Here is a 23,952-nt window from a genome sequence, read left to right as displayed (position 1 = left end):
TCTTATTCTCTCTCTCTCTGTCTGTTTGGCCAGTGAATGCTTCAAGTTGCCTGGAATGAAAGGATAATTATTATCCGTAACAGGACTGAAGGAAACAGTGGCAGCAAGTAGTGAATTCACAAACACATGTCTAGAGCTTTTGTTGTGGTGGTGAAAGTTACATAACAGACAGCTTAGCATTATAATCATCTTTATACCATCCAGGGGTGTTCAGTGCACTGACAAAGTTGTGCGGCCCTCCTCACCATCCATCTCCAGAGCTTCTCCATCGTCGCAAACAGAAACTCTGTGTGTACATGAGCAATAACCCCCCCGCCCTCAGCCCCCAGCAACCACCGTTCTGCTTTCTTTCTCTCTGAATTCGAGTAGGAACCACATGTAAGTGGAATCATACAATATTTGAGATTTTGTAACTGGCTTATTCCACTTACCAGAATGTTTTCCAGCTTCATCCACGTTGTAGCATGTGTCAAAGCCTCATTATTTTTAAGACAATAATGTTTCACCATTTTCTTTATCCGTTCATCTGTTGATGGGCACTTGGGTTGTTATTATCATTTGGCTATTGTGAATCATGCTGTAGTCAACGTTTGTGTACAAGTATCTCTGTGAGTCCCTGTTGGCAATTCTTTTAATCCAGTGGATCATATGGTAATTCTATGTTTAGCATGTTAAGGAACCCCCAAACTGGTTTCCACAGTGGCTGTATCAGTTACATTCCCATCAGTAATGCCCAGGGGTTCCGATTTCTCCATATCTTCGCCAAAACTTGTTATCTTCTCAAGGTGGTATCTCATTGTGATTTTTATTTCTCTAATAGCTAGTGATATTGACTCTTCAAAGATTTTATTGTCTAGTGATATTGAGCATTTTTCATTTGCGTCTTGGCAGTTTATGTACCTTTGGAGAAATGTCTATTCCAGTTCTTTGTCCATTTTTGAATTTAATATTTGGGTTCTCTGTTGTTGAGTTGTAGGACTGGGTCATTCTTTTTGTGGGTTCCAAAATGACATGCTAGTATGGCCTGGAAAACTGACAGATGCTCCCTCATTACAGTATATGTAGCGTGCAGCTCAAAAACATTGATAAAATTTTGAGATGTTGTAAGGCTGATAGAGCATCTACAGAGGAGTTAAATGATCCTGAATGAAGTAAGTCAGAGTGGGAGGGAAGATGGGGAATCACAGAAGATCAGAATTGGAAGTTTCCTTAGAGATTATCATCAGCCCCTTCATTCCTTCAGCTGGAGAAATCAGGTGTCCGGCCCACGGTCATGTGTCCAGAGTAAGTGCCCGGTATGTGTTGTGAACTAACTGTGCAGTAAAGGATTAATTTTTTCCTAAAACTTTTAGCAGTGCTTGAATATGGGAGTAAATTAATTATTACAGCTGCTCACATGGTTCCTTCAACACCTGGGGTTCATGGAAAACATGCCAGGCTTTATCACTTTTGTGGTGTTAGAATACAGTGAGTAAAAATGTCCTCCATAGCATCTGGGGTCAGGAGAATTTACACATAATACGTTCAGTAATAGTTCAGTACTGTTAACGGGAGTGGATGCAAAAACTTTATTGCTGTAAAAACAGATCTGTTAATTAAAATCAATAGAAGCACTTGTATATTTTTTGTGAATTATCAACAGAATGAGAAACCATTTATTTGCTTTGATAAGAGCTATGGTAGATGAAGAAACTCGGTGAACTATCACAGCTTCCCAGTAGCGAATTTATTATTGGTTTACTGCACAGTCTTCTCAACTTCTTTATTGCACTCAATCCTTTTGAAAAGTTGGTCTTTACTGAATAATACAGCCCGGCCAGATAGCATGGATTATAACTAAGAGTGAGTTATAAATAATTGGGAAGAAGATACATATTGTCTGTGTTTGATAGAACACAGTATGGTAGGAAGAATTACAAAAATGTGTATTCCCTTCAGGCTCGGGGCCAAGGCTTGAAAAAAGATGCTTAAAATTGGCCTCAAGTACTAATATGAGAATGACGAAATTAAGCTGAAGACTTCTTCCTGCGAACAAATATATGTATATTTTCAAATATATTTTTATTGATTTCAGAATGGAAGGGAGAGGAGGGAGAGAGAGATAGAAACATCAATGATGAGAGAGAATCATTGATCAGCTGCCTCCTGCACGCCCCCACAGGGGATCAAGCCCAAAACCTGGGCAGGTGCCCTGACCGGGATCTGACTGTGGCCTCCTGGTTCACAGGTAAATGCTCAACCACTGAGTCATGCCGGCCAGGCTGCAAACAAATATTTTTAAAGAAAACTCTCAGGAGGATTCATTCCTTCTGCAGACATTGCTGAGCTGCTGTGTGTGAAGCCTGGGCTGTGGCGATGGGAAGTTGAAATGTCCTGTTCTATCACTTAGCTGGACGAGTAGGCAGGTAAATACTCATCTGTAGACAGAGAAAGAATGAAATATGTGCTTAATAGAAGCACAGCAAGGAAAAGGCTGCGGGAGGGAAGGGAGAGGAGGGGTGTCTTTGACCAGAGAAATGGGGACGCTCCACCGACCATGAGAAGGAGGGAGTGTCCCTCGGGCAGAAGGGTGAGCCCGGCATCTTCTGTTGAAAGAACAGCGAGAGCAGAGGCGTGAAGGGTTGAAAACCCCTACATCCCTGGAGCATGGAGAGCTCGCTGGTGGGGCGGAAGCAGTGTCAGAGGGGGTTCCTGGGGGCCCCCAACTTCCTTCCGGGCACATGCTCCTGTGTTTACCAGCAAGGAAGGCCTTGGTTCTGAGGGTAGAGGGTAGAGCAGGCTTTTGGAGGAGCTGGTTCCTCAGGGTTTGGAACCTTCTCCCCCTTACATTGTAGAAAGGGCTGCTGATGGCTGTTAGCAGGTGGGGGTGCAGAGCAGTGTTAGGAGGAGATGTCAGGGTGTGCGTTGCCTCAGGGACACGATGCGCTGAGCTTTGATAATAGCCAGGCCTGGCCTGGCGGTGCTTTCACACGTTCCTAAGAGGAAGTGATGCGCAAGCACAGCAGTGTTTTTGTCCTCTTGTTGGTTCGTTTGGACTTGGTTATAGAGGGAAGTGATTATGAACAGGTTTGCAATACTCAAGTGAGGTGGAGACGGGGACAGTTGTCTTTAATTCCGAGGAGAAACCCAAGTCAGGGAGCCAAGAGAATGGCAGGGGCCCCGCAACCACGCCTTCTCACAGCAGGCGTTTCTAGGACAGGGCGTCCGGTGGCTCGGGTCTTGGGGCATCTCAGCAGGGGGCCTGGCCTGTGGGTGCGGAGGCTCCTCCCTGCCCGGCAGGAGGGGCGCTTGGCAGCTTCTCTGAGTGACACCGTGGGAGGGCCGGTGTGTGGAGCCTTCAGGCCAAGCCCAAGCTACAGGGACTCAGGAAGCCAGGGCAGCGGGGGGCATCCCCAGGGCTGAGAACGGCGCCACCATCGGTGCGGAGGCTGTAACCGCGTGGCCGTCTGGCTGTGCTGGTAGCGTTCATTCGGTATTTGCTGGGCTCTGCACTTCATTGTAGGATACGGTTTGAAGGCCTTCTTCAAAGGCCCTGGAGAGTTCTTTGCTCTGTTTCAGTGTATCACGCTCTACATCTATGACCAGTGACTGCCTTTTTGATCCCATTAGACATTTCGGGGTGCCTGTTCCTTACATGAGGGCTCGGCAATCCCCAGGACTCAGAACGTGTTGGTTGAATTAAATTCTAACGATTGACCTAGTTCTCCTTTGTTGTTCCCTGTCCAGACATAGACCCTCCGCAGTGCCTTGGCGCTAACAGGGCCCACGTGTGTGTTTGCCAGTGAGGGACAGGGCCAGAGAGCAGGTGGAGGCTCACGGGCCAGGCTGGGTGTGCCCTGGGCCGCCACCAACTCAGGCGCCTGTGGAGGGGCCAGGAGAGGTGGCTCTCTGTGGTTAGTCGGTCAGTCAGGCTGTGTCTCTGCCACATGCACCCATTTCCGAGGGGCACAGCTCCTGGGGTTACTAACGAATAGTTCACGCGCCGTCCACACCCCCTCCCGCGCCCTGTGGTGCTCTTGCTTCTGTTTGGAAGGTCCTTCCTTCTCATCCACCTGAGGATCCCTTACCTTTCCAGGGCCAGTTCACATGCCCCCTCTTCTTTGGAGTCTTCCAGAATTCTCACTCTCCTCTGGGCTTTTATATAAGAGTATAGTTACCCCTCCCCCCCGCCCCCCGCAAATGCCTTCCGAAAGTCCCCCTGAATAAAACCCAGGTCACATGCATTGTGAGGCTAATGAAATGGTGGGGTGGGTCTGACGCAGAGAATGAACCCAGCACCGGCCGTGTGGAGCGCCTGTGTTCAGTTGGCAGGGGTGCGTTATGCCGTACAGTGCGTTGTTAGGGCTGTAGCATCCTGTGTGTGCCTCCAGTGTCAGCTTCAGGACACGGCCCCTTGTGTTGGAGTGGCTGTGCGTTGCATTGCAGACCTTGAGGAGAGAGGTCACGTCCCCATCTTGGTAGCCCTCCCCCTGATTTTTCCCCAGTGCTTGGCTCAGTACTTAGCTCAACAAGATTTTTTTTTTTTTTTTTAAATCTCACCCAAGGATATTTTCCCATTGATTTTTAGAGAAAGTGGAAGAGAAAGGGAAAGACAGAGAGAAATATCCATGTGAGAGAAATAGGTCAATTGGTTGCCTCCTGCACAAGCCCCAACCAGGGCCCGGGCCAGGGAGGAGCCTGCAACCAAAGTACATGCCCTTGACTGGAATCGAACCCGGGACCCTTTGGTCCACAGGCTGACACTCTGTCCACTGAGCCAAACTGCCTAGGGCTCAACAAGTTTTTTTTTTAAAAAAAAATTTTTTTATTGATTTTTTTTTTTTTTTTTTTTTTTACAGAGAGTAAGGGAGAGGGATAGAGAGATAGAAACATTGATGAGAGAGAAACATTGATCAGCTGCCTCCTGCACACTCCCTACTGGGGACGTGCCCGCAACCAAGGTACATGCCCTTGACCAGAATTGAACCTGGGACCCTTCAGTCTGCAGGCCGACGCTCTATCCACTGAGCCAAACTGGTTAGGGCTCAACAAGATTTTTTGAATGAGATATTGAATAAGTATAATTCAGAAGTTTGTACTTACACTTAGCCTGATTCATCTGGGAAATGTCTTGACAATAGCAAATTTATCCTTTTCTTGGTTGCATGTTTTTGCAATCATTTCCCCTTGCTTGTTTATCATAATAAGTTTTATCCATCACAACATACAGTTCATATCTCTGTCTTTTCTCCACCATACCCTGCCCCCAGTGGGTAGTATGGGAGACATTGATCCCCCTCCTTAATAATTACTACATATGATGGGCAAGGTGCTGTGCGTGATATTTTGGGAAGTTTAAAGATGAATAAGATGGGATTCCTGCTCACAAGGACTTTGTACAGAGATATGTCTGTTTTCAAGTACGTGAAGCTCTGAGCTTTGGTTGTTTTAGAACAGTGGTTCTCAACCTGTGGGTCATGGCCCCTTTGGCGGTCAAACGACCCTTTCACAGGGGTCGCCTAAGACCATCCTGCATATCAGATATTTACATTATGATTCATAACAGTAGCAACGTTACAGTTAGGAAGTAGCAACGAAAATAATTTTATGGTTGGGTCACAACATGACGAACTGTATTTAAAGGGCCAGGAGGTTGAGAACCGCTGTTTTAGAAGGTGGAAGGAATCAGAGGCATAAGAAGTCAGATGGGACGGGGCTGAGTGGTGGCGGCTGGGAAGCCAGCTTGGTTCAGCGGCTGGGTGGGGCCCCTGGAGGGTTTTGAATAGAGTGACTGCGACGTTTGGGAAGATGAATCTGGCTGGCCGAAGGCAGAGTGGAGACGAAGCTAATGTTCCGGGAGGTGGACGTGGACATCCTCCTCCTCCTCCTCAGGACGGAGCCTGCGTGGCCCGCTCCGTGACGCGGTGGAGTACAGCTCTCCTATTTGAAGTTTCCTTGTGGAAGTCTTAGGGGCGACCAAAGCCATCGTCTCGTACTTTCCCTCCTCATGTACACTGTCCTCTAGGTCTTTCTCACAGTAGCGTTGCCAGGTTGCTATGAAGATGTCTTTACAGATGAGGAGACTAAGGCTTGGGGAGATGATAGGTTGTGAGTGGGGAGGTTGGAAACCAGGTGTGCTTGACACCAAGCCTGAGCTCTCGCCAGCACCTTCTGCTTCAGCAAGGACAGGGAAGGGAAGGAAACAGTGTGGTCCAGAAAGGGTTGGCAAGGGAGTTCGGGGGGCGGGTAGTAAGAGTACAGGGGACGCCAAATCCAGTGTCAGGTACTGTTGGAGCTAGTTGAGCAGCGGAAGTACCTTCTAAGAATATTTGAAGACGGTTGTGCCGTGTGCGGAGGAGACGGGCTTTGCTTCAGACGTACTCCTGTGCTCAGGGTGGGTAGCGGTGTTCGCTCTTTTCTAGTTGGACTTCTTTGCAAAAGTGTATAGTTTGTGTGTTGGATTTCGGCCTCATTTGCATATAAAGAGTTGAATTGAATGCTGAGTAATAATAATAACAACAGGGATCTTCTGTAGCCCTTTTTTTTGAGAGGTTCCTGGCAGAGGGGACGACTCAGAGGAAATCCCCAAAGGATAAGTGGCAGCAACAGCAGGAAGGAGGCTGCGGGCACAGCCTGTGGCTCCCTCGTTCTCACCAGGGGAAAAGCCAGGCAGCCCCCTTCAAGGCCAGCCTTTCTCAGAGCGCGTTCTCTCCAGGCGGCGGTCTTTCGGGAAGGCATAAAGCGCCCGTAACGGGTTTGAAAACAGATGGCAGCACACAGTCTGTGTCATTGTATGCAATAGGCTTTCTTGGAAGGTGCCAGGTTGCTGGCCCTTCTAACAATCTCTGTCATTTGACTTTTCAAACGTAAGCACTGAAAGCATTGCCGCCTCCCCTCATCTTCTCTGTGTTCCTGGTGGACAGTCACACCCTTTGCAGGTCTGGGAGCGTGGAAAGGAGGCGGGAGGGATGCAGCGACTTGGGTGACACAAACGACGCCGGTAATTCGGGTCCTGCCCTTGGTCACACGCACCGTCCTGTGTAAGTTTCCCCACACTTTCCCAGTGTCCCTGAGGACTAAGGTGTCTTCTCTGGCATTCAAACGGCTGGCTTTGATGGACGGTCCAGGGATGCCCACCTCTTCGTGGGAAGAGGGGCAGATTGAAGTGAGCCCTCCACTTACTAGTAACTCCGCAGGGAAGCGGTGCCTTTCCGAGTCGGCTGTACTCTGGACCGGCCAAGACGGTGCCCAGAGGACATGCTGATTCAGGGAAAGCCGGCCGCTCCCTTTCCCGTTCTCCACATGGGAGGGTTGGAACACGCAGGAGGAGCCTGGCCCCATATGCTTTGAAATCTGTGCGTGGTTCTTGCTTTGCTGAGTTGCAGAATCCGATGCCATCCAGGTCCTGGACTCCCAGCATGATTTCAAATGTATGAAATCTGTTTAAAAGCCAGTCCACCCTTGTAGGTCCTTATTACCTTCCATGAATTCTTCTAGAAAATACTGTTTAAAAGACGATGGAGTAAAAAAAAATGCTGTTAGATTTTCATAACTGAAGTGTACCTGGAAAGTAATTTATCTGTGCAACTTTGTAAGGCTTTCTCATCTTGTTTTTTTTATAAGACAGAATATTACATTTGTATCTGCAACAGATTGAATGATCATTGAGTACCTTTTTTTAAAGAAAACATGCATCACACATGATTGCTTGGGAAACATTCCTAAAGGTGGTACGGCTGGGTCAGAGGATGCCATCTAAAATCTTTGACACCCGTCTCCCAGCTGCTGCCTAGAAAGGTTGTTCTTGCTTCTACTCCAACCCATAGCACCTGTGAGATAGGAGGCACCGCCCTAGCTATTTGACCCTCATCTAACCTCGCAAAGCCCCATGGGAACAGAGAGGGTCAGTAACCTGCCCGTGGTCACACTGCTAAGTGCCAGAGCTGGGATTTGGCACTTACCCGGCTGCACAGCCCCACTGTCGCCTTTTCTGCTGTAACTGCCATGCCAGTGCCGGTCTGAGGAAATGGACACAGACTGCTGTGAGGAGACTCTTTCTTCCTTCTGAGAGTCCCTGGGTGTGGGCTTGATCTCCTTAACCCTCATTCTTGATTCATCAGGTAGGGGCAGGGGATTTTCCGGCCCCACAGCCTCTGGTCCCTGCATTCCTTAGGCAACTCGGAAAGTGTTCTCCAAGAAGCACGGTCCCCTTTGAGATCTGGCCCTTTGCCTTGTCCCGTCCTGCTGGCTGTGGGCTAAGAAGGGCAGGGGACAGCGTGACATCATTGATCTTTAAGACTCTCCCTGCCTCGTGCCCAGAGGTGTTGCTGGGACCCAGGCCTGGACAGGGTCTTGCGGGGTCATGAGGTCAAATAGAGGTGTGGAGGTTTAACAAAGCTTGTCTTAGGAATTTCAGGTTTTAAACCCATGCTTATCTTCACTGCTGAAATAACACAAAAAGTTTTCATCAGTGCAGCCCTGGGGTCACACAGGGTCAAAAGACTTCCCCTTTTAGGAAAAGCCCCAGACCGCTCACTTATCTCTTAGTTCCATCCTCGCTGGTGGGGGATTTGCATTGTTAGCTTCCCCTCCCCTAGAACAAAGACCCCGCAAACAGAAGGTGTTGGGAAATGCCACTGCATGTCCCCATGTCCCATCAGCAGGCCCGGGGACTTTGACACTCATGTTCCCTGGAATGTTCGGAACACGAGTTCCCAACATGAGGAAGCGCCGGTCGGAACCAGCACGCTGTCCAAATAGAGCTTGGAAACGCGCCAGTTTTCACGCACGTTCCCGTGTGAGCACCCAGAGGGCACACTCTGTCCCCTCGAGGTGCAAGCCTGTTCTCGGACACGTGCTCTCAGATAACGGCGCAGAGAGTCGGCTTTGGCGCAGACCCAGCGCAGCTTCCTGGGCTTAAATCAGGACAAGTCGTACCTCCCTGGCAGGGTGATTGTGAGGGTTAAATAGATCGTGTATATAAAACACAGAGCCTAATACCAGGGGCATCTGTAAACAGCCATTGACATCATCACCCCACACCCCCCTTAGCTCCTGAGGACTCAGGAGGCCGTGTGTGTGTGTGTGTGTGTGTGTGTGTGTGTGTGTGTAAGCAAGTTTTGACATTTTTATGCCTCTGTTTATAAACAGTTCTGTTCAGCGCATGTGAATGTAAACGCTGGTGAGTGCCGTGGTGGGAAGGTGGAGCCCGGGGCTCCCTCACCTTGGCCATCCTCAGCCCCGGAGCCTTTTCCTCCTTCACACGGCCAGGCGTGCGACCAAGTCCCCCAGCACCTGAGCAGGTCAGTGTGCATGACTCTCCTCCCATCTCAGTACCAGGGAACACGTTTGCCCTCTCATGCAAAGCTCTAGTAAGTGCTAAGGAAAGGGAGGAGGTAAGCTTTCCAGAAGGTTCCTTGAGTACATCCGCCTTTGGGCCTCCACGGGTAGTTTTTTTGTTTCATGTCACAGTTTCCAGAGAGCAGTCAGGCTTCTATGAACTGGGAGAGTGGCTCATGGACCCCTCAGAGGATGGCATAGTTCTCACTCATGCTGCATGGACAGCAATAAACCAGCTCAATTTAACCGACACTCATAAAAGTGTTCTTTGTAATAAATTTAATTTTTTAAAATCCTCACCCGAAGATGTGTTTATTCATTTTAGAGAGAGAAGAAGGGAGAGAGAGAGACAGATAGAAACATCTATGGGTTGTCTCCTGTATATGCCCCAACCTGGGTATGTGCCCTGACTGGGAATCGAACCCCCAATCTTTTTTGGTGAGCGGGATGATGCTCCAACCAGCTGAGCACCCACCTGTCTGGCGCTAAATTTAATGTTTGAAATAAAATTTAAAATGTCATAAGAGAAGGAATAGTGTCATTGTAAAGGAAACTTAGGGGAGATATTTAAAAGAAGTTTTGAATCTTATTGAAAGCTTTTCTTATTTTATAAATAAATATTTTATGTATTAGATTGGTAAAGTAAAACATGTACTATATATATATATGCACATTGCTAGGCAGACCTAATTTTAAGTCAGTAATAATTTTTAAATGGCAACTTAGGATTTCAAATTTTGTGGAAATGTTAAGCAAAGGTATTTCCCCACTCTCTAATATGCAAATGCAGTTTGCATTCAAACTGTTCCATTTCAGGACTATAAAGGTGCTGTTACTCGCTAATTTAAACATACTGTGTGCCAGATTAATTTATAATGTAAGTACAATTTAAGGAAGAAGAGGCTGATTTCCTTGTATATAACATGGGAACAGTGATATTTTCCCAGGTTAGAAATAACTTGAAATCCATTACAGATCCAAATCCCTCATTTGCAACCCAAATAGCTCTGAAAACTGAGAATTTCTGCTGTGACTCACTGGGCAGAGTAGCCAGCACAGAATTGGCATAAAGCTATTCATAGAATTTGCTAATTCCAGTCGGTGTGAATGCTCACGTCTTACAGCAGAAATACTACTGCGTTGGCTAAGTGGTTGTGATTGCTGGAAGTGTTATGTTTTGGATGGTATGTGCACCATATTATCGCTCTAAAATCCAAAAAGTTCTGAATTCCGAAACACATCTGGTCCAAGCCTTTTCAATGAGAGATAGCGAACCAGTTCCCAGGGCAACTGTCTCCTGTAACCAGAGGAGCCTCACGTCTGGTTTCCCCAGGGACTGTCCCTCTTTGCATCCACTCAGAGGCAAGTATAACTGTTAACAAGGCCCCGTTCACGCTCAGAGGTTCACGCGCACCTGTTGGGTTCTTGGTATTGGCAGTACCGTGTTGGTGAGCATTAGTACTTTTCTAGTGAATTCTCACAGATAGAGCTTTCAGGTAAACAAGTTCCAGTTGCTGTCTTGAAAACCCAAAATAAGATGAAGCATTGATTATGAGAAGTAATTTTTAAAATGTATATACCCCACTGCTTGCTTAGAATCCCCACGGCGTTGCTACACACCTTTTCTGTTTTATGGGCCAGTGATCATGTTCCTCGTTGTAACTGCTTTTCCTAGGCTGCAGGGCCCCTCTGGGCTCCCCCTTTGACTGTCATGGTGCTGGCATGCACGGTCAGCTCACAGTCTCTTAGGCAAGCATCTCCAGGCCCTGGGAACCGAGGGTGAACAGGCAGAACTGGTCTTGGGCCTCAGGGAGGTGAGCGTCTAGGGAGGCCTGGCCTGGCCTGGGGAGAGGAAGGAGGCTTGTGAGGAGGTGGTTTGGTGCTGGGGTCCAACCCCAGCAGGTCCAGGGGTCCCCAAAGGTGTGGACGGAGTCGGCGAAGAAGGAATGACACGGAGACAGCGTTCAGTTGATCAGCAGCCTAGCCAGGATCTCTAGCCAGGATCTCCAGCCAAGTTCTGGTGTTTATTGTCTTGTTACATCCGTATTTATACCAGTTGATTTTAATCCTGTCAATTTCTATTGCAAAGGTTAGGGCGTTTCTTATCTCCATTCCAGGGAGTAAAGATTATGTAGCTTAAGCGTGATTGTTCGTAGTTGATTAACTATACGCCAGGTCCCTTGAAACATATGCTGTGCAGATGTTTCTTTCCTGCAGCGACTGTGTCAAGCAGCAAGGATGGACCGGCTTCCGGCAGTTTGGAAGCTAAGACCTGGAGAGTGTCATTAGCCAGTGAGAGGGGGCACTCCTGAGCCTAAGGGACAGTAATAGGTGCAGACACTGTGGCCCTGACCGTGGGCTGGAGGTCCGGGAGGAAGGACGGGCCTCGCACCGCAGTGGGCTTCAGGCAGGTCGTATTTGTGCTTTTCCTCCGCGCTCCGGCTGCAGGTTGGGGTTGGGGTTGGGGTGAGGAGGGCCCTCAGAGTAGCTCTTTGGTGCTGCTGTGTTGAAGGAAGGGATTGTTCCTGACCCGCTGGTTTCACTTTCTATCTTACAGTGTTCTAGCGGCTCCGGGAGAATGTAAATATGGGCGCTGTGTTCTCGGAGGCCAAGGCGGCTGAAACCTTCAGCCAAGTCAGAGCGAGGAGAACTGCAGGGCATTCAGGCCCCGGATTCTACCAGTTGAGGAAAAGCTGTAGATGAGAAACAAAAAGCAAAACCCTGACTCATGGGGCCCTTTTTTGAGCCAAGCTCTTGCAAGGCGCTGGCAGTGGGAGTATTGTCATGGGAGAAAATGAAACTGTGCGGGGAGCGCCAGCTTCGGGAGCTCTGGGGACAGCTGGGGGCTGGCCTGGCGTGCCCTGCGGAGGACACAGTGGCGGGGCCTCTCACGGCTGAGTATCGAATCAGTGTGGTCGGTGGCCACCCAGGGATGGTGCTCCTAACTTCTGTTTTTTTATTGTGGTAAAACACACATACGTAAAATTTGCCATCTTAATCCTTTCAGTAGTTCTTTTTTAAAAGTTAAATTTATCTGGGTGACATTGGTTAATAGGATTATGTAGGTTTCAGGTGCATAATTCTATAATACATCATCTGTGTGTTGTGTTGTGTGTTCACCGCCCAGAGTTAAATCTTCTTCCGTCACCATATTTTGACCCCATTAACCTCTTACTGCCCCCTCCCCTCTGGTAACCCCCATACTGTTGTCTGTGTCTGTGAGTTTTGTTTGTTTGTCCTGTTTGTGACAACATGGATGCACCTTGAGAGCATCATGCTAACTTCTTTCCTCTGCTCTAACGTAACCTGTGAGGTAGGCAGTTCACTTGATCGCCAACCTTGTGCCTTACAATTTAAAGAACTTCAATGAAATATTAGTACAGAAGGTTGACTGGAGGTAATCTTTGATGCTTAAATCAATCAGAGGGCCTTCTTCAAAACACACAGGCGAGCCTTTTGGTCGCCTCACTCTCCGTTTTCTACACCACCCACCATGGAAACGAGATGTGGAGCATCCCTCCTCTCTTCCCCGGGGGATGAAGTGTGGGGGCTCCCAGCTCAGTGAATTGTTGCTTGCCTGCGCTGCCCCTCGTGGATGGAGGGACACGGTGATGGATGCGTGTATTGATACAGCCGTGGTGCCTGGATCAAGAAAAAGCCGCTGGCTGTTGAATTTGAGTGCCACAAGGGGGAATTTTCCCGGGTTTATTGTATTCCCAGAAATGCTGTCATTCCCCTCTGGGCTCTGTGTAAATCACCTGTGTACTTTGTTAATATCTTTCTCTCCAAGTCTTTTTCTTTGCCACTACTTTCAGGCTTACACCGAAGTTGCAAAAATAGTACAAATAATTATTTTTTCTGAACCTTCGGAGAGTAACTTGCCAAAATGACGTCCCATCACTCCTGAATACTTGAGTGTATCTTTCCTGCAACCAGGGGCCCTCTCCAGGTGACCACACTGTGACCGTCACAACCGGGCAGTTGACACTGGTGCCACCTAAGCCCCAGGCCCCATGCAGGTTTTTCCGGTTGTCTCATCGATGCCCCTTGTAGCGCAGGAATCCGAGTCAGGCTCAGGTGTCATGCCTCTTGAATCTCTCCTTAATTCCCATGGGTTTGACGTTTTCTTTTTATTACATATTTTTATTGTTTTCAGAGATGAAGGAACACAGTGAGAGAGAGAGAGAGAGAGAGAGAGACAGACAGACAGACATCAATGATGAGAGAGAGAACCATTGATTGGCTGCCTCCTGGACACCCCTCACTGGGGATCTAGCACGAAACCTGGGCATGTGCCCTGACCAGGATTGGAACCACGACCTCCTGGTTCATAGGTTGATGCTCAATCACTGAGCCACGCCGGCCGGTGGGTTTGGCATGTTTGACAATGACAAACCAGGTGTCTTATGGCATGTCCGTCAGTTTGGGTTTGTTGGTGTCTTTCTCATGATTAGATTGAGGCTGTTTATTTTCTGTGAGAACATCACAGAGCAAAGCTCTGTTCTTACTGCATCTTCTCAGGGGGAGCATGACTTTGCCTTGCTCTTTTATTGGTGATGTTCTTTCGATCATTTGGTTAAGGAGGTATCTGTCAGGCTTCTCCACTGTAAAGTTTTCCCCTTTGTAATAGGAATATTTTGTGGGAGGTACTTTGAGACGCTGTAGGTGGCCCATTTCCCATCAACCTTTCACCCGCTGATCTTGGCGTCCATTGATGTTTCCTGGCTGAATAATTACTCTTTGATAGCTGCCAAATGGCATTCTAGTTCAATCATCTTCCCACACTTACTCGTTGGCATTCTGCTTTGTGGAAAAGCTTTCTCTCCTCCCTGTTTACTTTTCCATAGGTCCCTGTTTTATTCAGTGGGCTGTAACATTTTTTTGTCATTATTTGGATGCTCAGATTGTCTCCGATCTGGCCAGGGGGAGTCCTGTACCTTGGCCGCTATATCCTCCTGATGTTTTCCCAGCATGCTTTGAGCACCTCCTTGCTTTCTGCCTCCCCCCGCCCCCCCCACATGGTTTAGGCTCACCTTTTGCTTTCCCTGCCCTAGCCCTGTTTTTCCAAGAAGCCCCTATTCCTTCAGTGGAGAATGGAATTTAGAAACGAAGACTTGGGCCCGGTGTTGCTCATCGCCATGAGAGAATGGCTTCCCCAGGCCCTCCACGTGGACAGGGTCGGGGAGCATGTGCTCTTTAGACATATACTTACACAGACACGTACTTTTTTGTGTCTGTTTTATCCCTCTGTGTACGGAGATGGATGACAAACCATGAATTCAGTCCTATCCTGATCCAGCACCCAGGGTTCCTCTAGGCTTTTGTTTTTCTTTTCTGTATTTGCACTTCCTTCTCCAGTAGTGAGAAACCTATCTGTCATTATCCTTAATATATTAATTAACTTGGTTGCCTGTGTGTCTACTCTCATGTTCCGAAGGTGCTCACCTGAATGAGGATGCCCTCCTCACCTCTGTCCTTGGCTCCTGCACCCTGGACGGGGCTGCCCTCCTGAGCAGAAGCCCATTGACTGGGCTTGGGCCCTGACACCCCCGTTTGGCCTGGTCTCCCTCCCGCCTCTGTCCTCGTGACCCCGCCTGGGCTCCAGTCCTCCACCCGCCAGGTGCTGCTGCCTGCTCCCCACAATGGACACCCTCTTTATGTTATACCCCGCATCGAGGCATTACTGCCCCCCTCCCCTAGTGACTGCTGTGTTACGTTTGTCAGGGCTGCCGTCACAAGGGTCCAGAAGTCTGAAATCACAGGGTCAGCACGATTGGTTCCCCGGGGACTCCAGGGAGCTATGCTAACTTACATATGACTAACATAGAATACATCAAATATATACATAGTACAATTATACTTGTTCATTCCATATTAGCTTATGTATTCTGAGCATTTCCCCTACAAATGAAATAGTCTCCTATAGTCACAATATTTCATTATTTGAATCTGCCACATTTTATTTCATCACCTTCCTCCTGTGTGGTATTTGGATCAGCTTAAATGTTGTGCTTTTATAGATAATGCTCCATCGAACAGTCTTGACCATGACTTTGTGTAAACTTGGCCCCGCCTGGGGGCCCCTTCAGCTCAGGCTCCCAGTGAGGACGCTGTGCAGACTGGGAGGCCTGGAGATCTCGATGCCTTTCTATAGACCCCAATTTGACCTCAGAGTCCAAAGGCTGTTTAAATCTGAGCTCTGTCACTCAGTACCTCTGTGACCTTGGGCCTGTTACTTAACCTTGTGTGCCTCAGTGTTTTCATCTATAAAATAGGGATTTTAGGAGTGCCTGACTGACAGGGCTGTGGTGAGTCAAGTGAACTAATGGTCACAACTTGCCACACACCACTGCGCACTCAGTGCGTTAGCTGCTGCTAGTAACACTGGGGGCGGGGCGGTGTTCCGGACCCGCCGGCTCAGGGTGTCTCCGGGGCTGGTAGGTCTAGAGCAGGAGAAGCGTTACACAGAAGCGCCCACTCTCCAACAGGTTGCCTTCCGAAGGGGATTAAGCTTGAAGAGTGCGAACCAGGCTTTTCAAAACCAGGCTTTTCTCTAGAGGACAGTTTCAATGTCGGGTGGGTGCCTGCCTCTTCAGAAACCCCACAGCGTGCTCTTTGCAGGTGTTTTGTTTTTACCAGACACCTGACCACTCACGGTGATTTGGAAAGACTAGAACAGGGGTGGGCAAACTTTTTGATTCGAGGGCCACAATGGGTTCTTAAACTGGACCGGTGGGCCGGAACAAAAGCATGGATGGAGTGTTTGTGTGAACTGATATAAATTCAAAGTAAACATCATTACATAAAAGGGTACGGTCTTTTTTTTTTTTAGTTTTATTCATTTCAAACAGGCTGGATCCGGCCCGCGGGCCATAGTTTGCCCACGGCTGGACTAGAACCAGCCTTGAACGGTGTCCGTCTTTGGGGACAAGTGGGTCCTCATGCACACGAGCCATGTGTTCAGGTGTCCAGTGGCCCTGTGGCTGGTGGCTGCCTTGTTGGACTGGGGGCAGGGCGGGATGTAGAACATGCCCAGTGTTGCTGGATAGGACTGGTCTGTATTTATTGAGCGCCTGCTGGGTGCAAAATGCAAGACTAATAGTTCACATATGTGGCCATATTAACATAGGTTTGCAGCTGGAACGGACCTGTCGTCTCAGGGGAGGGAGGCACATGGAAATGGAAGGGATTCGCATAAAATCCATGCGAGAGGCAGCGTGCTTTATGAATTCAAGGGAAGGCTTGCGTTGGCCCGACAGGCAGTGGAAGAGATGGCATTTGAACAGTATGCGGAAGGATGCTTGGCTATTTCTGGGCAAAACCTCTTTCCTGAGCCCCACGTATCTAATTGTCCCCCAGCACCTCTCTTTGGGTGTCCCAAAGACATGTCACATTCAGTAGATCTGAGACACAGCCCAGTATTTCTCCTCTTAAACCTTCCGCATGCCCTGCTGCAGGGAGAGGCACCGTCACCCACCTGTTCGGGGGAAGGAAAGCAGGAGGTCACAGAGGCCCCGATAAGTCGGAAGAGGGAAGGGCATCAGACATTTACAGAGAAGAGTCTGGTGGCCGCCACTCTCCTCCCTGAAGTCGGAGGCAAGGCCACTTGCAGGGACTGATGAGTGTGGAGTGAGTGAGGGCGTGTGAGGATGCAGGGATCTGAAATCGCTCCTGCGGGGCCCGGAACCAGAGCTGATGAGGGAGGAGCAGGAGAGGTCTGCCATAAAGCCCTCGGGGCCTGCTTTCGTGTTGTGATGGGGTGTGGTCCAGCCCAGTCATGATTGTTGCACATGAGCGGTGAGGGGGGAGTGGACATCCCAGGGACAGGGGGCAGGGAAGCGGCGCTCGCTGTGCAGGATGGACCGTGAGACTGGGGCCTTTCTCGGGAAAGCACCCGTCCTCACAGATGTCACACCATCCATGATTCTCCAGGGCTGGCTCCCTGGACGGAGCACTGTTTCCTGGAACGCCCGCTGGGCCACCGCCGTGCCGAGAGCCGGGGGCACTGTGGCGTGTGCCGGGCACACACGAGCAGGTCACAGGTCAGTTTCTCTGCCGACCCGGGCTGCGAGGCCGCAGTCACTCTCAGGGGCTAACTCACACTCTTCCCCAGCGTCGTTTGTGGTCAGAGACAGGGTTGTTATGGTAAAGTCTCTGTGGTGATATCTCCTAAAAGGATGGAGAAAGCACACCCAGGAAGAAAATTGTGGGGAGAACGGTGAATATGCAAAACTATCAGTAGGATGGTTCTCAGTACGGGAAGCTTGTTCTGTGGTATTTAAAGGCATTTCAGAACTTTAATTTCATGTGCAGCTATAGCCATTGCTTGTGAAATTTATTCACCATTGGCCTCCCTGTTTCCCATGACTCAATGGGAGATGTTTATTGACCGTGGGATCTGGACGGCTATTGGGCGAATGGGCACTGACATCCCAGTGATACCCAGAGATGTCAGAACACCCCAGATGATAAAGTGCCTAAGCCCTGGAAGTGCTTATTCAGTAGGTCTAGGATGGGGCAGGAATTTTTTTAAAAAATATATTTTATTGGTTTTTTACAGAGAGGAAGGGAGAGGGATAGAGAGTTAGAAACATCGATGAGAGAGAAACATTGATCAGCTGCCTCCTGCACACTCCCTACTGGGGATGTGCCCGCAACCAAGGTATATGCCCTTGACCAGAATCGAACCTGGGACCCTTGAGTCCGCAGGCCGACGCTCTATCCACTGAGCCAAACCGGTCAGGGCAGGTGACAACATTGCACAAACAGTTTTGGATGCTGGGGTAGGTAAATAGAAAGGTATAACCACGACTGTGATATATTTAGGGTAACCATTGGCAGCAATCCTGCCTCATCATTCAAGGCTGGGTTTCTAAAAAATCCACAGGGCAGGAGAAGTTCTGCTTGAATTGCTGAAGATCTTGAGAAAAACTGGGTTAGAGACTCAAATTCTTGAATGAATCGATGACATGCGTTTTTCTAAAAGTTCAGTAAAATGAAACAATAAATGCATGACATAAGGATCACATCAGTGATACAGTGGCTATCACACACTTGATTTCCATTGCTTACCGACTCCGGAAGTTTAATAAAACTTTTAAAATTGGTTTTGCATTTGTGCGGAGAGTATGCACGCTGAGAGGCCTGCTTTATTCTGTGTCTGCCACCCCACCCAAATGTTAAATGTCGTTCACTCATTTCATGACTTCATCCTCCAGGTTCCCACGAGAGGATGTAGTGACTTGAATAATGTAGGCAGAGAAGTAGTAAATAGAGCTGAATGGGCACGTCCCAAAGCCCTCCCCTAATATGCAGTCACATTGTCTTAGCTCCGAACATGCTATTAAACTGCTCCTACATTTCACGTGGCTGCCAGGAGTCAGTCTAGTTCTAAGGGTTTGCTTCTTCTCTTCTGCTTTCCACTTTCCACCTGCCACCCACATGCTTACACACATCTGTTTGCACATCTGGGGAGCAGCTCAGCCCAGTGCGATGCTTTTTATACTTTTTTTGACCACAGTGCCAGTACAATATAAAATTGAAATAAACGTTTAATGAAACAATACTCATTCTTTTTTTGGTTAATTCTCACCTGAGGATATTTTTTCCATTGATTTTTATTTATTTACTTTATTATTATTTTTTTAAATATATTTTATTGATTTTTTACAGAGAGGAAGGGAGAGAGATAGAGAGTTAGAAACATCGATGAGAGAGAAACATCGATCAGCTGCCTCCTGCACATCTCCTACTGGGGATATGCCCGCAACCCAGGTATATGCCCTTGGCTGGAATCGAACCTGGGACCTTTCAGTCCGCAGGCCGACGCTCTGTCCACTGAGCCAAACCGGTTTCGGCTTTTTTATTTATTTACTTTAAAAAAATTTTTTTTTAGAATGGAAGGAAGGGAGGGGGAAAGACAGAGAGAGGAAAAACACCAATGGGAGAGAGACACATTGGCCAGTTGCCTCCCGCACTCATCTAACCAGCACCGGGGGTTGAGCCTGTAACTGGGGTACATGCCCTTGGCCAGAATCAAACCCGCAACCTTTCAGTCTGTTGGCTGACACTCTAACCGCTGAGCAAACCGGCCGGGGTGCAATGGTCACTCTTATTTGGATGATTCTCGTAGTTCTCCATATTCTTGCACAATAACATGAAACTGCTGACCAATCCAGGAAATTGATTTCATCCCCCCCATGCGTTGCAACCTGAGGCTTGGTAAACACTGGTCTACAGGCTTTTGAGTGTATTTCTCTGGAGTCAGGCGGACCTGTGTTTGAATCCTGGCTTTACCTCTTGACAGTTCTGCGGCTTGGTAAAGAGCTTCATGTCCTCACGTGTAAGAGGGAGGTAGGAGCTGTACCTCATGTAGCCAGTGTGAAGATTGAATGAAAGAATGCAGGGAAAGTGCTTGGCCTCCTGTCTGATTCCTAGGGAACACTTGACCGGATGTGATGATGACGATGATTTTTCAGTTTTCAATTCCAGTTTCCTCTCAGTCCACATAATTTTGTGCTGAAATACTTGCTTTTGCTAAAAAGGCACACAAAAGTCAGTGTGAGGAGTGTAGAATGTCAGGTGAGAGGAACTTGTGTTTTGGGAAGGGTTACTGTATATCTTAGAAAAATTACTCCTGAAGTTGCGGTCACATTCCTACAAGTGTGCTGCCACTTGTGTGTTGTTTTTGCGTGTTTTTCTGTGCATTCCCATAGCCACCATCCTGGGCCCAAGCAGTCGATTCGAGCGTATCTCCTTGCCCCCGTTTGCCCCGGATGAAGTGCTGCTTGGTTGACAGTGACACATGGCTGTTCGGAAGGTTTTAGTAGCCTCTGCAAACAAGCTCAGTCTCTAGCTGGCATTTGAGATCTTCCAGACAGACCTGGGTTCAACCTTGCTTCTTCCTCTGGGGGCTAGGACACATTTTTCTTTTCTTACCATTTTCAAGCTATACTTTCCCTCATCTCTAAAATGGGGATGGTAATATTTAACTGATTCGGGCTGCTGGGAGGGTGAGAGATGATTTATGTAAAACATCCAGTATGTGCCTCCCAGGCGCCCGCTCACTCTTACGAAGCTCCACCGCGTTGGTGACTAGGTCCTGTGCTCTGCCCACAGCAGTAAGCACGTAGTCCTCTGTCCTGCTTTGGCCATGGACTCCAGCCTTTGCCTCCCTGGCTTGCTTGCTCCCTTCTCTCTGCCTAGGCAGTTCCTCCCCATGCTAGAAGCTCTTTACCATAAGCTTTCCCTTACAAGCCCATCTAAGAGTGATCAATGTATTCTTTATGATCTAGTTCACTTAGCTGGTAATTAATCCTATGCTTCCTTCTGATCGCTAGTGCAGTCTTTTATTGTTATAATTATAGTATTATTAGCTACCTTTATATGGTTTACCTCTCATATCCCCAGTTAACTTATGAATTCCTTGAGGGTAGTGATCATGTCGTGCACATCTTGGAATCCTCCATTGCATTTAGCACAGGTTTTTTGTTTTGTTTTGTAATAATACGTGTTTAGTAAATATTTGTTGGTACAGTGGATGACTGGCTACTGCAGACAATACACGCCGTAGGAGAAGAGGATCCAGTGGTTGGAGTTGTGAGAGAAGTTGTCACGATGAACACAGATCTGAGCTAGCTTTTGTTGGGAGGGTCACATTTCTCTAGGTCGGTAAGATGGGTGAGCACATGGCTATGTAGGGAGGGCTCTTAGGTCCAGGAATCCTCACAGTTTATGTGAAGGAAATGATACAATTGCAAGAGATGAGCCAAGCCCTGCTATGGGCAGCTTCTGCGGCACAGACTCGAGTGTTAGCCCTGTTCTTAGCTTCCTAGTGCCCATACTTTTGCCTTCACTCTTGCCCAATGCTGACCTGTCTCCTGTGACCGTGGTAGCATGATCTGACTCCTATAAATGATGAGCTGTGGGGCTACTGGTAGAACAGTCTCTAAGTTTTTCTCTGATGCCTTAATTTTCTCTACATTCTTGAAGGAAATATTTGCTGTGTTTAAATTTTGAATAGCAGTTATTTTCGTTCAGTCCTGTAAAGACATCTTTCCATTGTCTCCGGTCTTCCATTGTTCTTGTTGAGTAGTCCCTGTAAGGCTCCCTCTCTCAGCCAAGGATTTTATTATTTTAAATCCAGCAGGGACGTTTAGAAGTCTCTTGAACAGAACATTAACATGATTTAAGTGGCATTTTAGGAAGATTAATATGCCAGCGAAACACAAAACAGAGAGGAGTTGGGAATGGCTCAGTAAGAAGAACAGTTACAAGCCCATCTTAACTGCTTCCTAAAGTAGGAAGAAAGCAGAGGTTAGGGTTGCTGAGCCTGGGCGTTTCAGACAGACCCGAATGAGTCTGGGCGTCCCTACTTACGAGCGGGTTGCCTTTAAACACTTCCCCAGTGATCCTCTCATCTGTAATATGGGGTCATAAAGTCCCTGCCTTGCAGGGTTGTAAGAGTAAATGAGAAACTCATAGAAAATCCTGGCTTTAATGCTGGCATATAGTTAGTGCCCAATAAATAGGGGCCATTGCCAAGCCCTTGTTCTTTGAGATTAAAATTCAAGGTCACTGTTGATGCCACTACTGAGGCATTGTTAACTCTATGGGGGATGTGCTTCGCAGGATGTGTGAATTCACACCCTGCAAATCACAGCGACCAACTGCGTGCCTTTATGTAGCAGCCCTGATGCCAGGAATAGTCTAAATACCTGCCGCGTCCTGAGATGATTTACAGCTCGAGGCCATGGTTTTGAAGATGACCCCAACCCCGAAACTCAGAGGTGTAGTGGGAGCTGATTTTAGAAAGTCCCTGTTGTCAGGCTTGAGGGTGGCTACTTCATATTTTAGATTTGTAGAATCCTAAAATGTCAGCATTCACTTTTAAAACCAACACAGTGCACAAGATTAAAAGCTCACAAAACAGGGAAATCAGATAACGGGCCTTCGTGTTACGCAAGGATTCCTAGAATCTTAGATAACCCCGGATGTTATCTTTTTGAAACCTCTCATTTTTTTTAGACAATCAAAGTGTGGACTAGAACGAGGGAGTGACTGGCCCAAGGACACCCCGTAGTAACAGCAACGTCAGGACTGCACACAGGTGTTCTGTTTTCTGCTGTATTTTGGTTCTCTGTGTCTTTTCTACCAGTTCCATACCTTCTTTAACTTTGTTCAAGATTCATGTGGCTGGGGTATTGGTGCCCATGGGAACCTTGCCTTATAGAAAGAAGGCTGATCTATCAGTTTCAATTTCATTGATGGAAGCGAGAAAATATAGGCCAAGTGAGTCTCTTTACTCGGTACTCTCAGTACTTGGTCTCCTGCCCCTCTGTGACTGTCTTCCCAGTCTCTTAGTCTCCGGAAATAGAATATATTTTTAGTATAAACTACATGACGAGCTTCTGGTGCCAGGCTCATTGTAGAACTCCACCTTCGCTTTCTTTCACAAAATGAAGAGCGCATGCTCAAATTCTGTTAGTCATGAGCAATCTGTGTTGAACTACGCCCTTTCTCATTTGTGTCATGTGCCAAGACTAATTCATTACCTGTCCAGTGTGGGAGGTCGGACCTGCCTATAAAATCAGTAAAAAAGAGGAAGTGCCTCCGTGTAAAATGGTTGGCTTTTCATTGTGTATCAGGAGGGATGCCCCGGCTGTTAAAAACACAAAAACCACCACATGGACATATATGTCACTTTGGTTACTTGGTGTTAATCACGCTCCTGTGGATCACAGCTCGGGATGACAGTCCCTTGAAATTGCTTTATTAATCACTATATGTATGAAGACGTGGAGAAAATCTCAGTGGTAATATTCTGGGAGTCTTTGATATGTTCAAAGTTGTCCTGTAATTATACAGAAGATGGCTGCCTTCAACAGCACTCCAGCTTCTGCCCTTGCGTGGCCCCTTCCCTCTGTGTGCTTTCTTCCCTCTGTCTGTGTGCTCACGTGGCCTTCTCTGTGTGTGTGTCGTCCAAATCCCCTTCCTTCTGCAAGGACATTTGGTTCCTGTGAGGCTCTGATCACAGCATTTGCATCCGCCAATCAGTAACTGCACTCTAGGTGTGTTTCTGTGTGAAGGCTCCGCGTTTAACAATGGTTGATTCATTGACATTGAACTCCCAGCCAACAACACTAACTCAGGCCTGAGAGGCACATCTTTTCTCCACGCTTCAGCCCATTCCTGCCGGCTGTTTTAAACAGTAAAATTGCCAACACAGAGCAGAAAAGTGTTGCATGAAATAGACACTGAAAAGGACACTTGTTCACAGTGTGAGTGAAATGAGGCAGAATGTCATCTTGTCAGACCTCAGCTGTGGGACCATGGGTGTCGGAAGACCCCAGGTTTTCACCTCTCTGCATGTCTGCTCATGACTGGGAAGGCACCCAGAGAATTGACCTGGGCGTTACAAATCAATTTTAGTGAGTAGACGACTTTGCAGATATGCAATCCGCAAATAATGAGGCTGACTGTACCTCCCCATGGAAGCTTTCGTTTTAAAGTCAGAAAGCTTTTTGAAATATTTCAGGTGACGATTTCCCCTCCCCCCCAAATGGGTCATTTGTGGAAAAAAATAATATGGGAGGAAATAGCATATGATTATAACGGTGAGTCGGAAGCAGGCCG

At 47.8% G+C, this 23,952-nt stretch overlaps 1 protein-coding gene across 6 annotated transcripts in view; it reads left to right on the top strand.

The window, feature by feature from the left end:
* The window catches only part of IRF2 (interferon regulatory factor 2), a 76,285-nt gene that overhangs the window by 12,484 nt on the left and 39,849 nt on the right, over positions 1-23,952 (top strand). The window contains exons 1-2 of one of the 6 annotated variants that reach the window (XM_036297755.1): positions 6,896-7,019; positions 9,130-9,281. The exons of 3 other annotated variants lie outside the window; for them this stretch is intronic. The gene's annotated coding sequence lies outside the window, so the exon portion shown is untranslated. Of the gene's footprint in view, positions 1-6,895; positions 7,020-9,129; positions 9,282-22,326; positions 22,427-23,952 lie in introns of those variants that run through there. 2 more of the 6 variants (XM_036297754.1, XM_036297756.1) reach the window with 2 other exon arrangements.

This window comes from Myotis myotis, unplaced genomic scaffold (genome assembly GCF_014108235.1).
Source record: "Myotis myotis isolate mMyoMyo1 unplaced genomic scaffold, mMyoMyo1.p scaffold_m19_p_3, whole genome shotgun sequence".
Taxonomy (NCBI): Eukaryota; Metazoa; Chordata; class Mammalia; order Chiroptera; family Vespertilionidae; genus Myotis; species Myotis myotis.
The sequence above is the reverse complement of the archived record's forward strand: the minus strand, read 5'-3'. Positions and strand labels throughout refer to the sequence as shown.